The 14,203-nt window shown below is 45.3% G+C and overlaps 1 protein-coding gene across 1 annotated transcript in view; it reads right to left on the reverse strand.

Annotated features, from left to right (window-relative positions):
• LOC138488874 (dynein axonemal heavy chain 11-like) overlaps nucleotides 1–14,203 on the reverse strand; it is a 2,478,284-nt gene that overhangs the window by 1,099,492 nt on the left and 1,364,589 nt on the right. The window lies entirely within an intron of this gene.

Below are 14,203 nucleotides of genomic sequence, written 5' to 3' on the forward strand. Positions count from 1 at the left end.
ACATTTTATGAATCAGAAGATATGAACATATACATTTTATTTTTTAAATTAGGAGACAAGAACATATATATATACAAGGATCACAGAATTTTATATGCTATATGTGGAATATTTTAGGGTTGGAACTGAATTACTCTGGAGCGGCCCCCTCTGGGATTCCAGTGGATTCCTCCAGTTGTTGCAGAGTGTGCCTGGGATGGCAACACTTTAGCTGATTTATATGTACCCACTTGTCTTCCACTTCTGCCAGACTGCCTTTGGGGATGCAGATTTTATAGGCAACAGGGGAGATCTTGTCTATAATTTCAAACGGTCCCTTCCATGTAGGCAAGAATTTTCGCTGTTTGGCCTGGTTCCTTTGGAAATTGTATAGATAGACCCGATCACCCACCTTATATTCCATTCGGTTAGTTTTTAAATCATAGTGGGTCTTCATGCTCTCGGCTGATCTTTCTAGATTCCGCTGAGCATAGGCAAAAGCATGCTGAAGGTGTTTCCTTAAATTCTCCACATACTCATGAGTTGTGGAGGCATTTATCAACGTTTGCTCTTGGGTTCTGTAGAGCAAATGCTGGGGAAGCACCATCTTGCATCCAGTCATCAACTCAAATGGTGACATTTTGGTTGCAGATGAAGGGGTAGATCTGATGGCCATTAGGACCAGAGATAATCGGATATCCCAACTTGGCCCAGAATCTGCCACAAACTATTTTAATATGCTCACAATGGTTTGGTTGTATCTCTCCACAGCTCCAGAAGAAGCTGGCCTGTAAGCAATGTGTAGCTTCCTTTTAACCCCCAGTATCTCCCACATCTTTGTCATTACTTCACTGGTGAAGTGGCTACCCCTGTCTGACTCAATCCTTTGAGGTAGACCAAAACGGGAAAAGATGTGGTTAATCATCAGGGCAGCTGCTGTTTCTGCCGTGCAGTTTGGGGCTGGGAGACATTCCACCCACTTGGTAAACAAGCATGTAACGGTCAACATGTACTTGTTTCCTCTAGACGAGCGGATTACAGGGCCTACAAAGTCGATTTGCAAATCTGACCATGGCAGTGTCATCCCCCTCTTTTGGAGAGGCGCACGGTGTGTGAGGGATGATGGCTGAAATTGTGCGCACACAAGACACCCCTTCAAGTATTGGTCGAGGTCCTGCCCCATGTGTGTCCAGTATCTTAATGTGTGTTAAGATTTCCAGTGTTGTGTGAAACCCCCGATGACCGGCGGTGGCCGCGTCATGGGCGTGACTTAACATCAGGCTTCGGAATGAGGTAGGGACCACCCACTGGTCATGGCCAGCTTGGGATTAACTTAACAACAAACCGTCTTGGATTCGGAACATTTTTGGACATTTCATCAACACTCTTAGGTCCTCTTTCCCAATGTAATCGGTATCCGTCAGGGGAAAGTTCTCAGGGTCCTCAATGTGTTGGTAAAACTTACCAATTATTGGATCCCCCTTCTGAGCTGTAATCAAATCAGCATCAGGGGTCCCCTTACTCCATTCTGCAGTTGAAAGGTCATTGTGAGCATTTGTCTGGGACCTAGTGATCGCAGTGACCTGGATTTCCCCCAACAGGAACTCTATTTCTATTAGATCCCCTTGGATGGCCCCAGTTTTGGCCAGCTGATCAGTTTAGTCATTTCCAGTTTTGTCTGGTCCCTCTACTTTGGAATGACCCTTGATCTTTTTCCAGTAGATGGTCATCCCATTCGATGTGACCAGATCATCAATATTTTGGATTAACTTCCCATGTTTCAGGGGTTTGTTATTAGCGGATAACATGCCTCTGGTTTTCCAGTTGACCAGGTGCTCCACGAACCCGTTCCGTACATAATCAGAATCTGTGATTATGACCAGTTCGTGGAGTTGATGCTGGACAGCAGTGAGGTTTGCCTGATGCACAGCCATCAATTCTGCCACCTGACTACTTCGGGGACCAATTTTGTATCCAGCGTAGGGTTCTGGGAACTCCTTCACCCAGCAATTCCCTACGCCAGCCACCAGTTCTTTCTCCCCGTCGTTGTCAACATGGTAAGAGCATCCATCCACATAGACAGTGGGCATTCCCTCACACTTGTCTTCTTCAAAGACTTTGTGTGGGGAATTAAGGTATGCCTACATGTTGTCCTTGATTTTTAGACTTTCGTCCTCGAGACAGTTTTCTCTGGCACAATCATGCAAGTCAGCCAGACCTTGCGCGAGGGGACTCTCCTTGTTTTGGCCATATCTGACCTCCACAGGAAAGCCTTGCATTGACAGAATCCAGGAAGTAATTCGGGAATTACTCACATTTCCGGCCCGGATTCTGTTTTTTTTTTAGATATTGCAGAGGCTGGTGTGGAGTCTCCACTATGATGTGTTCCCCCTGGATAAACGGGTGGTAATTCTTCAATGCCCACACCGTTGCCAGGAGTGCCTTCTCACAATCGTTGAATTTTTCCTCCACAGAGGATAAAGTTTTGCTCGCACAGGAGATTACTTTATTGACCTTGTCATGCTTTTGGTATAATTCTGCCGTCAAGCACGTATTAGAGAACCCCGTCTCCAGGAAGAACTCCTTGTTTCTGACAGGGTAAGCTAGACAAGGCGCTTGTGAGAGGCTTCTTTTGAGTTGTCTTACCACCTCTGATTGTTCTGGACCCCATTCCCACTTGACCTACCCCTTCAAGAGATGAATCAGGGGTCTAGTGATCTCTGCGTAGCCTTCAATGAACTTTCTGCTGTAATTAGTCAGTCCAAGGAGGCTCCTTAGTTCCCGCAGAGTTGTGGGGTCTTTCAGTTTCTGAAGTGCTTCCACTTTCTTTTCCTGGGGACAGAGACCCTGAGGAGTAATCTCATGCCCCAAGAAATTAACACAGGTTCTACACCACTGTGCTTTCTGGAGAAATGTTTTGCTCCGGCGGCCCTCAACTGCGTCAGAACATAACGGATCTCCGCTATGTGTTCTTCCACAGATTAACTTTTGATGAGGACACCATCTACATAAGCCAGGTTACCCCTCGCACCCAGGTCGGGCATGGCCTTATGTAGGAAAATGTTGAATTCATTGCCGGAGTTGAGGTATCCGAAGGGAGTCCGGGTCCATGTGTACTGCTGGCCCCCAAAGGTAAAAGCCAGTTTGTATTGGTCCTCCCTACTGACAGGCACGGTCCATTATCCATTGGTCAGGTCTATTGCTGTGAATACCTGTGACCCCTGAATCTGGGCCAGCCCTTGGTCAATGTAGGGCAGAGGCCATCGGGAAGTATGGACCCGTTTGTTGAGCTCCCTAAGGTCGGCGCAGAGTCTCCACTGGCCGTTTGGCTTCAATATTCCCAGCACCGGATTATTGAAAGTGCTGTGGACTGGACGGATTATTCCCCGGGACTCAAGGTTCTTAATTATTTCAGTAAGGGACTCCATGGATGTGAGAGGCAAGCGATATTGCTTCACAAACATTGGAGTCATTCCAGGGTCCATGGGAATTGTTGTGGTGTGGATGTTGGTGCGACCACAGTCATATGAGTCTACCGCAAAGAGATCTTGGAAATCCAAGAAAACTTGTTTCAACTTTTGCTTCTGTTCCAGAGTCACATAGGCATCAGCTAGGTTGACTCTCTCTTCCACCATCGCCTGAAGCCTGGAAAGACTTCTGGTTTTGCTATCTCAGCGGCCTCCTCCAGCTGGGTGGAGAAGTCCCTGGTCAGAGTGCTGATTTGGACTGGAGGCTTCAGGTGGGAAAGGCAGCCCTCATGGACCTGGAAAATCACCTCATCCCTCCTGAAGTCACAAATCACATCTTCCTTACCATAAGGGCAAGAAGTGTACACCAGGAAGTTCCCCCCATGCCGGGTGAAAATCCTGTCTGGTGTTGTATTGTCCTCACTGTCACTGTCAAAACAGTCCTTGGGGATTGGTCCTAACAGTTCATTTCCTAAATCAATGGAGAAATGTCGGTCATCAATCGCCATTCCAATAATGGTGCCTGCGGCTAGAGTAATACTCTTTAAGTCGCTGTTATCCACCTCTATTGGAATGGTGTCATGTTCTATGTTGACTAATGGTGTTGGGTTTACCCTTTACCCTTGCTTTTGGAGAGAAGCATTTAGATGAATATAAGCATCAGGTTTTTTCAATTTTTGTCCTCTTTTAACTTTCACTTCCAGGGAGAATTGTCGGGTCCTTTCTGGGATGGTGACTTCCTCTTTAATCTGAATTTCAACTGCATAATGTAGCAATTGAGCTGACCTAAATGCTTTTTCTGAATCATCAAAGCCCATGGGATTATCCACTAATCGGGACCAAGCTTTGAAGTTTATTAGGTCCAAACTAATGGCAAAGCGATTGAGAATGTCACTGCCTAAGTAAAAGGCGGCAGTGACGTCTCGCACGACCCAACAATGATGGACTATGCTCTTGTTGCCAATGGAGATTTCGAACATACACCTGCTTGGCAGGAGATGTTTGGAATTAGGTGCTTCCAGGTCCATTTCCCATTTGTCTATTAGTTTAGTGGGAATGGCTGGCTCTTGTGGGAGTTGGCAGAACATGGCTTCGCTGATGAAGCTCTTACCGTTGTTCACACACACTCGAGCGAGAACAGCGTCCTTCCCATCATTTAACTGAACAGGGATGAACAACTCCTCTCCAATTTGCTGAATATCAGCCAGGCTCTGAGCTGATTTCACATCTTTCTGGACTATAGGAGTGGGAGTTTCTCATTGTGGATTAGTAAAGAATTCCAGGGTGTTTCCTTCCAGTGTGGAATACCACCTTAAACTGGAAGGAAGGTTGATTTTCAGAAATAGAGAGGACCCCCCATCACCGGTCTGTTGTCCTACTGCTATTACTGTCACGTCTGGAGTTTGGTTGTTCTGGAAGTAAATTCTACTTGGTCAGATTTTTGTTCAGCCATGTGGCAGGTGCCGTTTAAACTAACATGGTGGACACTCTGTTTTAATGTTATTGGTCGGCTAGTCTGGGTCCAGAGGACCTTGTTTATACAATCTATTAGGGGTGACAACCTTCTCAGGAGGTCATTCCCTAGTAAACAAGGGGTGCCCTCTGGAGTCACTACTATGACCGGGTGTTTCACCTTGTGTCACCCAATTTTAATGTCCAAGTCTGCAGTCCCCTCAACGGGAATTTCCTTCCGGTCAAAGTTCTGCAGTTGTCCAGGAAGAGAGGTGAGAGGAATTCGGTAATTCTCCCCCCTTCCTGCATTTAGTTCCTCAAAGGCCCTTTTGGACAGAAGGGTAGCTTGGGATCCAGTGTCCACCAGTGCCAAAATTGTACCCTGCCCCTGTACTTGTACCGGTGCATAGTATCTTCCCTCCTTCTCCTCAACGGGGCACAGATAATGCACATTTTTCGACAACTGGCGGGCTAACTTTCTGGTTTTGGACATTGCTAGCGAAGAGATTTGGGCAGAATTCTGTGGAGAGCCTTGGGAATCTGAAAGAAAAAGTTGGCAACTGGAGATCAGAGCCATTGTGGGTTCCCCTGGTTCCGGTTCTGGACCGCCCCGCCCTTTTTGGAGGCAGTCATCAGGATGGGTTTGACCCTTGGGATTTTGGTATTGTCGGTTCTGGGATGAGATGATGGGTGGCGGTAGCTCAGTCTCCACATCTCCCCAGTCTGGATTGGAATCCCTTGGGACCCATTTTTCCTTGGGAGGAGTTCCCCCATCTCCGAAGGAGAAGATTCTTTTCCCAGGATCTTCTGAGGATCCCTCTCCCTCAGATTGGAAGATCTGTACCTCCTCCACAAAGTGGGTCTGTTTGGGTCCTTTGTTTCTCCTAACCCGTCTCTGCTCCTTGGGAGGCAGGCTTTCAGGGGCAGGAGATTTTGTTTCCGGTTCCTGGTTTTCCAGGGGCTGTTTACAAGTTGGGAAGGAAGCTTCCTCCAAGGCTTTACACACCCCTTCCCCTTGTGCCTCCTCCCTGGGAACCGGTGGGTTATCGGGGTGCTGCCCCCGTCATTGTTCTGGAGCACCAGGTCCATAGTTTGGGGCATTCTGCGGTGGCATGCTCATCTGAGGGTTCTGTTGAGCCCTCAGTATGTGACCCAGATCTCGTGCCATATTTTGGACCTGGCGCTCAAGTTGTGAAACCCGCTCAGGCTGATACAGGGCTCTATTTTCTCCCCTGGGCTGATCCCGGGAAGGGTAGCTATCCCTTCTCTGGTAGTACCCCTGGTTGGGAAGATTTTGGTACCCCTCCACCCTTGGCCTCCCCTCTCTCGGATTAGGTTGTCTGGGCTGAGGGAATTGGGGAAAGAAGGATGGATGATTTTGGGGCTGGAAATTGGGTGGATACCTGGGGAAAAAGTTCTGCCCAGGATTTGGAGAATTTCTGCCCTCCTGTGGGAAGTTGGGAGGGAAGTTCCCTGGTTTAGGTGCTTGGCTGGATCCCCCCCTTGGGCTGGAGGAGTCCACACATATCCCAGGATTTGTCGGTTTCCCTTGTAGCGGGGACTTACATAGTCAGGGGAGCGGGGGACCCCATTTGTGGGACTACCTCCTCGACTCCCTGTCTGTGACTGGCCCGAGGGCCTTCTGGGCTGTGAATTATTTGGTGCAGGCAGGTTTTTAGGCCCCCCCCCATCTCCAAATCTAAAACGGGGGCAACCTTTACCTCTGCCACCTTGGTGTCTTTTTATTTTTGGGGATTTGCATGCCTTCAGTGCTAAAAAGATCAAATCCTATCGCCTGAGGGGTGGCTTGAATGAGGACTTTGGCACTGGGGCCTAAACACCAAACTAGCATGGGCTACATCCCTGTGTCGGGTGGTACCAATCCTACTTCTGAAACCATATGTAGTGAACCAGCAGTACGACTCAGACCAGAGGACATGGTTCAACTTAGTTTTATTTACATATTAAAAAAAACCTCCTAACTTGCCCTACTGCTAAAAGTGGAATCCCTTCCTATAAAACTAAAACTAAAGTGCTCATCAAAGAGACAGAATAACCGAAAAATCAGCCCTCTGTCCTAACCTGTTCAACTATCCGGCCCTACCACTAGATAAAACAAACAAAACAAAGAAACAGGCTTTCAACCTGAAATGTTGTCAACATCTCCTAGCTGACCCCCACTTCTTCAGATAGTGTTCATAATACAAGTTATTCCCAGGACACACCCTGGACTGGGTCACAGCAACTCCCGGGGTAGAGTAAGTGTAAAGACTGGAGGGGGCATGTGTACTTCTGCCCCCTATATGGTAGGGTAAAGGCACAGAACAACCCCAGCAAGGCTCTCAATTTGGTATACGTGGCGAGCAGCCAGGCTTAAGCTTTCAGGAGGTGATGCAGGCAGGTGATACAGTGATTCCCCAAAGCCCCCCACAGAGGAATGTCCACACACTATGTTAGGTGATAACACAGTTTCTTTATATCAAATCGGGTTTGCTACTGTTACCAACAGTATATACATTTAAATAATAACACTTTGTACATGGAATACTTATTCAGAGAATGGTAAATACATACACTCTATGTGGTACCACACACTACTTAAATTCAGTAAGAACTGCACTAACTGCAGACCGTTTTAAATGGCAGGTGGATTCTTAAATAAGGTGTAACCAGCATATAATAGGGAAGAAAGTCAGGTTAGTTATGAACAGTGGCAGAATGCTTTCTTTAGACTAGACATGTAATTCTGGGTGAAGATCCCCCTACGAGGGCAACCTGTAAAAGAAAAGTTTGGGAGTAACTTATGTTGTCTTTTTCAGCCCAGTCCAATATTGTTCAATAACTTTGTGCTTTCTTTTAAAAAGTTCTATGACCCCAAAGTATCTGAGAGGCCACAGGCGAACAGGATCCAAGACAAATCTGAGATCCCTGGACGACTCCTAAGGATACACAATGCTCTTCCTCGTCACAGTACCTTTGGTACCTTGGCAGGCGAACTGGCAGAGTTTCTCGGCTTTACTCAATGATTCCCTCTGAGGATGGACCCCCCCTTGGAAGAAGGAGCCACTGGGATGCGGATTCCAAGAATAAAAAGGAACAAAAGTATTTCGGAATGGCAGCAATTTGGCTCGTTGCTGTGCTCTCCTTTGGTCAAGGATTTCTCAGACCATAGAGGTCCTGTGAAGAAGAAACTTGCTGTTTTCTCCTTAAAGGCTTGGTGGATAAAGACAAGACCCCTGGGATCCTTCAGTGACTTCTGTCAGTGACGGGTGCATGGGTCACTTTTGGTGTCATGTTTTGGAATATCGCGGTTTTATGGCTTTCGGTTCTTCGGTGCTGCAGCCGCAGCACAGACCTCTGGATGGCTTCTGGTGACCTGGACTCAACCACAGAGTGGACCTCAGACCCTCACCAAGTCTGGACCCTCTGTTTAACTTTGATAGCTTCTGGTGGCGGGAAACCTACTGGCGGACCTCCCACAGCACCCAATGACTCGTGTCTCTCTCCGGCAGGAAAAAATGGTCAGTGGTGACTGCAATGATGTCCATTGATTCCTATGGCAGGGTCTGGGTGTCCGAGAAATGGAGGACATTGAGAGCCACTGCCAAGTCAGCATGTAGCTGCCACCAGCCCATACATTGCTCTATAGGCAGCACACAGGTGCCCAAAAACACACATAAGGGGTACAAGGGTGTATCACCACCCATGGGTGTCATAAGGGTTTCTCATGGGTGCTATTCACCAGAAGATAAAATGAAGAGCTGCACTGCCAGAGGTCCAGACTGGACCTCAGTGGCAGAAAACATAGAGAAAATGCACACACAGAAGTGGTAGGACAAGGACAGGGGGCCCTGTCCCTCCATAAGGCATTTCCAGCATCACAGTGTACATAATCTATGAGGCATTTAAAGGTCATTATTAAATCAATGTTCTATCCTTACCAATATTTTTGCAGCATAGGTTTGTATCAGTAGATGCTCTAGCAGGTCTGTAAAAAGAGGACATTCAAAGAGGAAAAAAACATTCACACATTTGTTTCACTTATCTGCATTTGAAAGGTCCCTGTAAACGCTGTAGGAACTTCAGATCAGAAGGTAATATTGGTTTCTGTAGTGGGGGGGGGTCATGATTGGAGTGTGGTGGGTAGGAAATTGATGCTGGGCTGAAGACCATGGGGAGAAAATTGCAACATCTTTGGACTTCATAAATACTCCATTGATTTGACAGAACATGTTTTGTATACAATTACCTAACTTCATGTGTTTATCGTATTGTGGCAGGATATATCTATATTTTCATTGACGATAAAGGAAAAACATGTAATTCATCAAATTTGAAGCAATATAATGTAGAAAAAGAGACGCTGGGGGTCATTACGAGTTTGTAGGTAGCCATGGTGCTATTAGCGCCATGGCTGCCTCCAAACTCGTGCCCAGGTTCCCTGAATGGGGATTTACCGGGTCATTCCAAGCTTGGAGGACCCGGTAAGTCCCCATTCAAAATACCCATCCCCATTCCCATTCGAGCTCCCATAGGGCTCAATGGGAACGGGGAGGGAGCTAATAACGGGCCAGTTAATAACGGGCCCATTATTAGGTCACTGGTCCCTTAGTGGCTCCCGCTAAGGACTGCTGGTTTTACCAGCCGGCCTTAGTGGGACCCACTAAGGGACCTCGTAATGCGGCGGTGAGGGGTTAACAGCACTGGCATCCTTACCAGCGCCGTTAACCCCTTACCGCTGCACTCGTAATGGACCCCCTCTGTCTTTTTGTTTTGAAAAATAGAAACCAATGAACCACTCCTTTAGTTTTGATCCAGTCCTTAATACTTATTTTTCAAGACTGTCTTGACTGTCAGTATACTACTATTTAAGTTAGGACATTGGTATATTTTAAGTGAGGCCCTTGTATTTGCATATCATTCTCTCTCTCATCTCTCTTTTTTTCTGTCGGTCCCCCTCTATGTTGATCTGTCTCTTGCTCTTTTTTGTCTCTTGTTCAACAATACATAATAATGTATTAGCATGATATGATATGATATGATATGATATGATATGGCATTTGTAACGCGCCTATACACAAGTGTTTCAAGGCGCGACGAGGCAGGGAGGGGGGAACAAGGGGAAGACAGACAACGATCCTACTAGGCCAGGTGTCATTCAGACCGCGCAAGTGCAGGGGTAGGGGGAAGCGAAAAAGTGCAAGGGGAAGGGGGAGGGGGCGAGTGCAGTACAAATAAGTAGAATAGAAATAAAATAATAAATAAATAGGGCCAGCTGGTGGCAAGTGCAAGGTAAGTGCAGACAAGTGCTGGGGGGGGGCTGTAGTGATACAGAGACTGTCCCACAGTGCAGGGGTTGCCAGGGAAGCAGTGCAAGTGAAGAGTGACTGGGCCCAGGACCGAGGTCGGTGAGTGTGGCCCAATTGCAGAATCAGTGCAGTTTTGGTGAAGAATTTAGCAGGGGAGAGGGAGAGAGAAAGCAGAAGTGAAGAGGAAGGTTTTGAGGTGCTTCCGGAACCGGAGATGGTTCTCCTCAAGTTTCAGGGAGGCAGGAAGGCTGTTCCAGAGGGAGGCCCCTGCCGCGGAGAGAGATCTACCCCCAGCTCGTTGCTTCGAGAAGCGGCTGACCCTGAGGGAGTTGGAGACGGATGAGCGTAGGGCTCGGGAAGGAAGATATTTAGGAAGAGAGATTTAAAGGTATTTAGGCCCCAGGCCCCAGAAGGCCTTGTGGACAATGCAGAGTGGCAAGTTGGACATTAAAGATTAGGTTAAAATATTGCTTTTTACATTCAGTGTTGTTCAATGTGCTGTGTAATCTAGTAGAAAACGCACAGACACTATGTGCATCCTTTCCTTTCTTTCCTATGTTGCAGCTAATTATCTCTCCTTGCTATTCTCCCCTCTTTTGCCCCACTTCTAAGACCTTCATTCTTTCTTTTACTTAAAATGAATGTTTGAAACTTTTAACAATGTTTCGCATAAATGTTGCTAGAAAGTGGAAGTCCTGATAAAATGTACTTTTGCGATATTCAGCTATGAAAGTACCTGTATGGACTGCAACCTGTCAATCACAACCCCTTATGAGACAGTCCACAATAATCATATTTCAAGTACACTGCTTTTAATGTTATGACGTCCTTTCTGTCAGGGAGAAACAAGTCTTTTCCACTCCCCCTTTAATTATCACACACCGTGACTATGTGGGTGCCATAGCACATAGGCTTTAGGATCCATTTTGTCCATGTTGTATTGCCTCCTTCTAGAGCTACCATCTGCTCATTCTGTTTCATTTGCTACATTTGTACTGATACATATATCTCTTGAGGATTCACAATAGTTTGTAACACACTTTGACCTTGATTTCAAACAATGATTTAGTAGAGGAGACCTAACATTCTGAAGATGAAGTTATAGAAGCCGTTGCAATCTGTAAGCGATATTCAATCAACACTACAGCCAAGTCAATGCCTAGTCTGGGATGCTGAGGAAAACCCTTATTAATGTATTTTTATGTCTAGTTCAGTACTCTGGATGACCACCCTTGTATAACACCCCCCTCTTAGAATCCCCCTGACCCCACTGAGCCAGGTTTTCTTTGTAAATGAAAAGGTTTATTTGAGAATTTAAACAATATATATATATATATCACACTTTATAATAAATTAATATCTGATAGTACACTTAGACATATGATGTTGATCAACAATGGGTAATCTGACACTAGCACACTTCTTTACAATCAATGAGGAGTTAGTATAGGATGGATAAAGTAGCAAAAATACTTTTATGATTTCAAGGGAAAAGCAATGAGGAATAAAATGCAGTACAGAAATACTTGATATGATTTTAGAAAAAGATAAGATAATCACTTTTTCTCTGGCAATTCACCACCCTCCCCTATGCAATGTAATAAATGGAAGGAGATAGAAAGAGGAGCACACAGTTCTCAGGAATGCAATAAAATACAATACGAAATTCAGTCCCCCCCCCAGCAAGCTTAGAGGAAACAGGTAGGAGTTTGAAACACAGGCCCAAAATTCTTTTTAAATGTGATGGCAATGGATGGGAAAATGTGCCAACTGATTTAATTCCCTCTAGAGATTCAGGGTGAGTGGGAGATGCGTGTTGGTATTAGTTCAGGCTCACTTTAGCAATGCTCTATGAGTTATTACCAAGTTGCAACGGATTTTAAACAAAAGAAAGAATGGAGCTGCTATTTTGACAAGTGGAGAAATTGAGCCAAAATCGCAAATCGCGGTAAATTTCGCGAGTGCGTAAATCGTGATTACGGAAAAAGTATAGGGAGTAGGAAGTCGGGTCCTTGGAAAGCTTAGATTCTAAGCTGTCAGAGGAAAGTTGAATCTCGTTCCAAGCCCAAACGGTTCCAGAGATATGGACGATCAAATAAAGGTAGTTTTTCGAATTTAAAGTAAACTCAAAATGACAGGTGACAGCTTGCTGCTGCAGAATTGACAGGTGACAGTTGTGCAGCTTTAAAAATGACAGATGACACGATTTCTAGGAGGCAGTTCTACTTAGGTTAAAATAGTTTGGATTAGATTATTTTAACTAAGGGATTGGTTCTGCACAGTTCTGCTAGGTACTCACAATATAAATTTGAAATAGGCCTTGTCACGGATCTGGTCAACACGTCCGGCTGCGGTTCTGTCTGCTCGACGGGTCAATCAGGCACCGGTCTGGGTCAGCTCTGCTGGTCTTGCCTCTCTGGATTCTGGATGTAACACTGCTTTCTGGGTACTGCTACAGGTTCTTGCAAAGATTCTCGGCAAAACTTCAAACAGCTCGCCCGGCTGTTGAATAGTTTGGTTAGTTTTGAGGCCTGCTGAAGAGGATTCAGCTGGTGGATTCAGGCCTCTCTGCTACAAATTTTGGAGTTAATTTCTGCTACAGGTTCTGGAGATTGATGGATTTGAAGTCTGGATCTCTGGATGTGAAGTCGTCGGTCAGCATGCTCCGCAGCAAATGGAATTGAATGTCTCTACCTGTCCCAGCAGTCTCTTTTTATGTGTTTTGGAAATTGCGTGTGTGCGTTGGTCATAACTAAACCTGCCCCTCTCACTTATCATTGGCCAATTCCTCCTCTCTCCCTTGATTGGGGAAAGGAAATGTGAGTCAGAGTGATGCTGTAGGTTTTATGGTCAGAGGTCAGAGGAACCTCCCCTTGTCAGATTGCACACAAATCTATTTCTGACCCAAATACATATTTATCTATGTACCATTTTTCTAATATTATAGGTCCAGATAACATATTTTCTGTAGCACCAAACCATCCGATCCCTGTCTTTGTACGATGTTGTGTCCACTGATGACAGAATCCTCCCCTTTTCATCCAGACCTCTAAACCTTTCCAGATTTTACACAAATGTGCACCAGGGATATAGGTTACAGATGATAAAGTGTCAGATTTTTAACATGCAGACATTTGGAGTAAGACCCTATTTTCCGCTAGCAACCCCCCAGAATACACCACAGGGTCCTAACACCTCTTAAAATGTTCACAGAAAAATCACAAAAATAATGATATTACTTATATAATTCTGACAAGTCCGCACTATGAGTTATCTATCTTTTTAAAATTATGCTCTGGTCAAAAAGGGGTGTGGCTTCCCACATCACAGGGTGGAATAACTGGTTTATCCACATCATGATGTTTTCCATGCCAGTACTGCACAGTTTTGTGGTAGGGCTCGGATGCATGGGTAAAAACATCCCACAAATCATTAAAGCTTATGAAACGTGTAGAACAACTCTGTCTGGTATTATATAATGCAAGAGATTCATTATACCTACCTTGATGCATAATTACATTTATTGTACTGTGTTTTGGTGCTATAGCTGTATTAGTCTTAAATCCCTGATCATTTGTTCTATTTTCTACTCTGGCATCTGACCCCTAGATTGATAACATAAGACATACACTACAGTTTCCTAAATTGCATGTGGTTGTGATGTTGAATTGTAATTTGGACTTCTTATGTGTATATGTTTACTCTTAATATACAAAGAATACGGTAAGGGTGAATAATCTACAGACCCACTTCAGTTCCACCCATGTCCAAGCCCACACCGTTAGCAGAGCCTTGTCCTGTGAGTGGGCCATCATACTCCCCACCTGGTGAAATAGTTGTAGAATATTTCATTCATAAAGTGACTTTTCTCAAAAATAATAATTTACGTACATTGAGTGAACCAAGTGTAAACAGATATCCTTGCACTTCAATTCCGGCACTGAGAGTGATTTAGTGACACACATAAAAGTAAAGGAAATACCATTTTCATGAATC

This window comes from Ambystoma mexicanum, chromosome 9, assembly GCF_040938575.1.
Source record: "Ambystoma mexicanum isolate Mex_15411 chromosome 9, UKY_AmexF1_1, whole genome shotgun sequence".
Classification (NCBI taxonomy): domain Eukaryota; kingdom Metazoa; phylum Chordata; class Amphibia; order Caudata; family Ambystomatidae; genus Ambystoma; species Ambystoma mexicanum.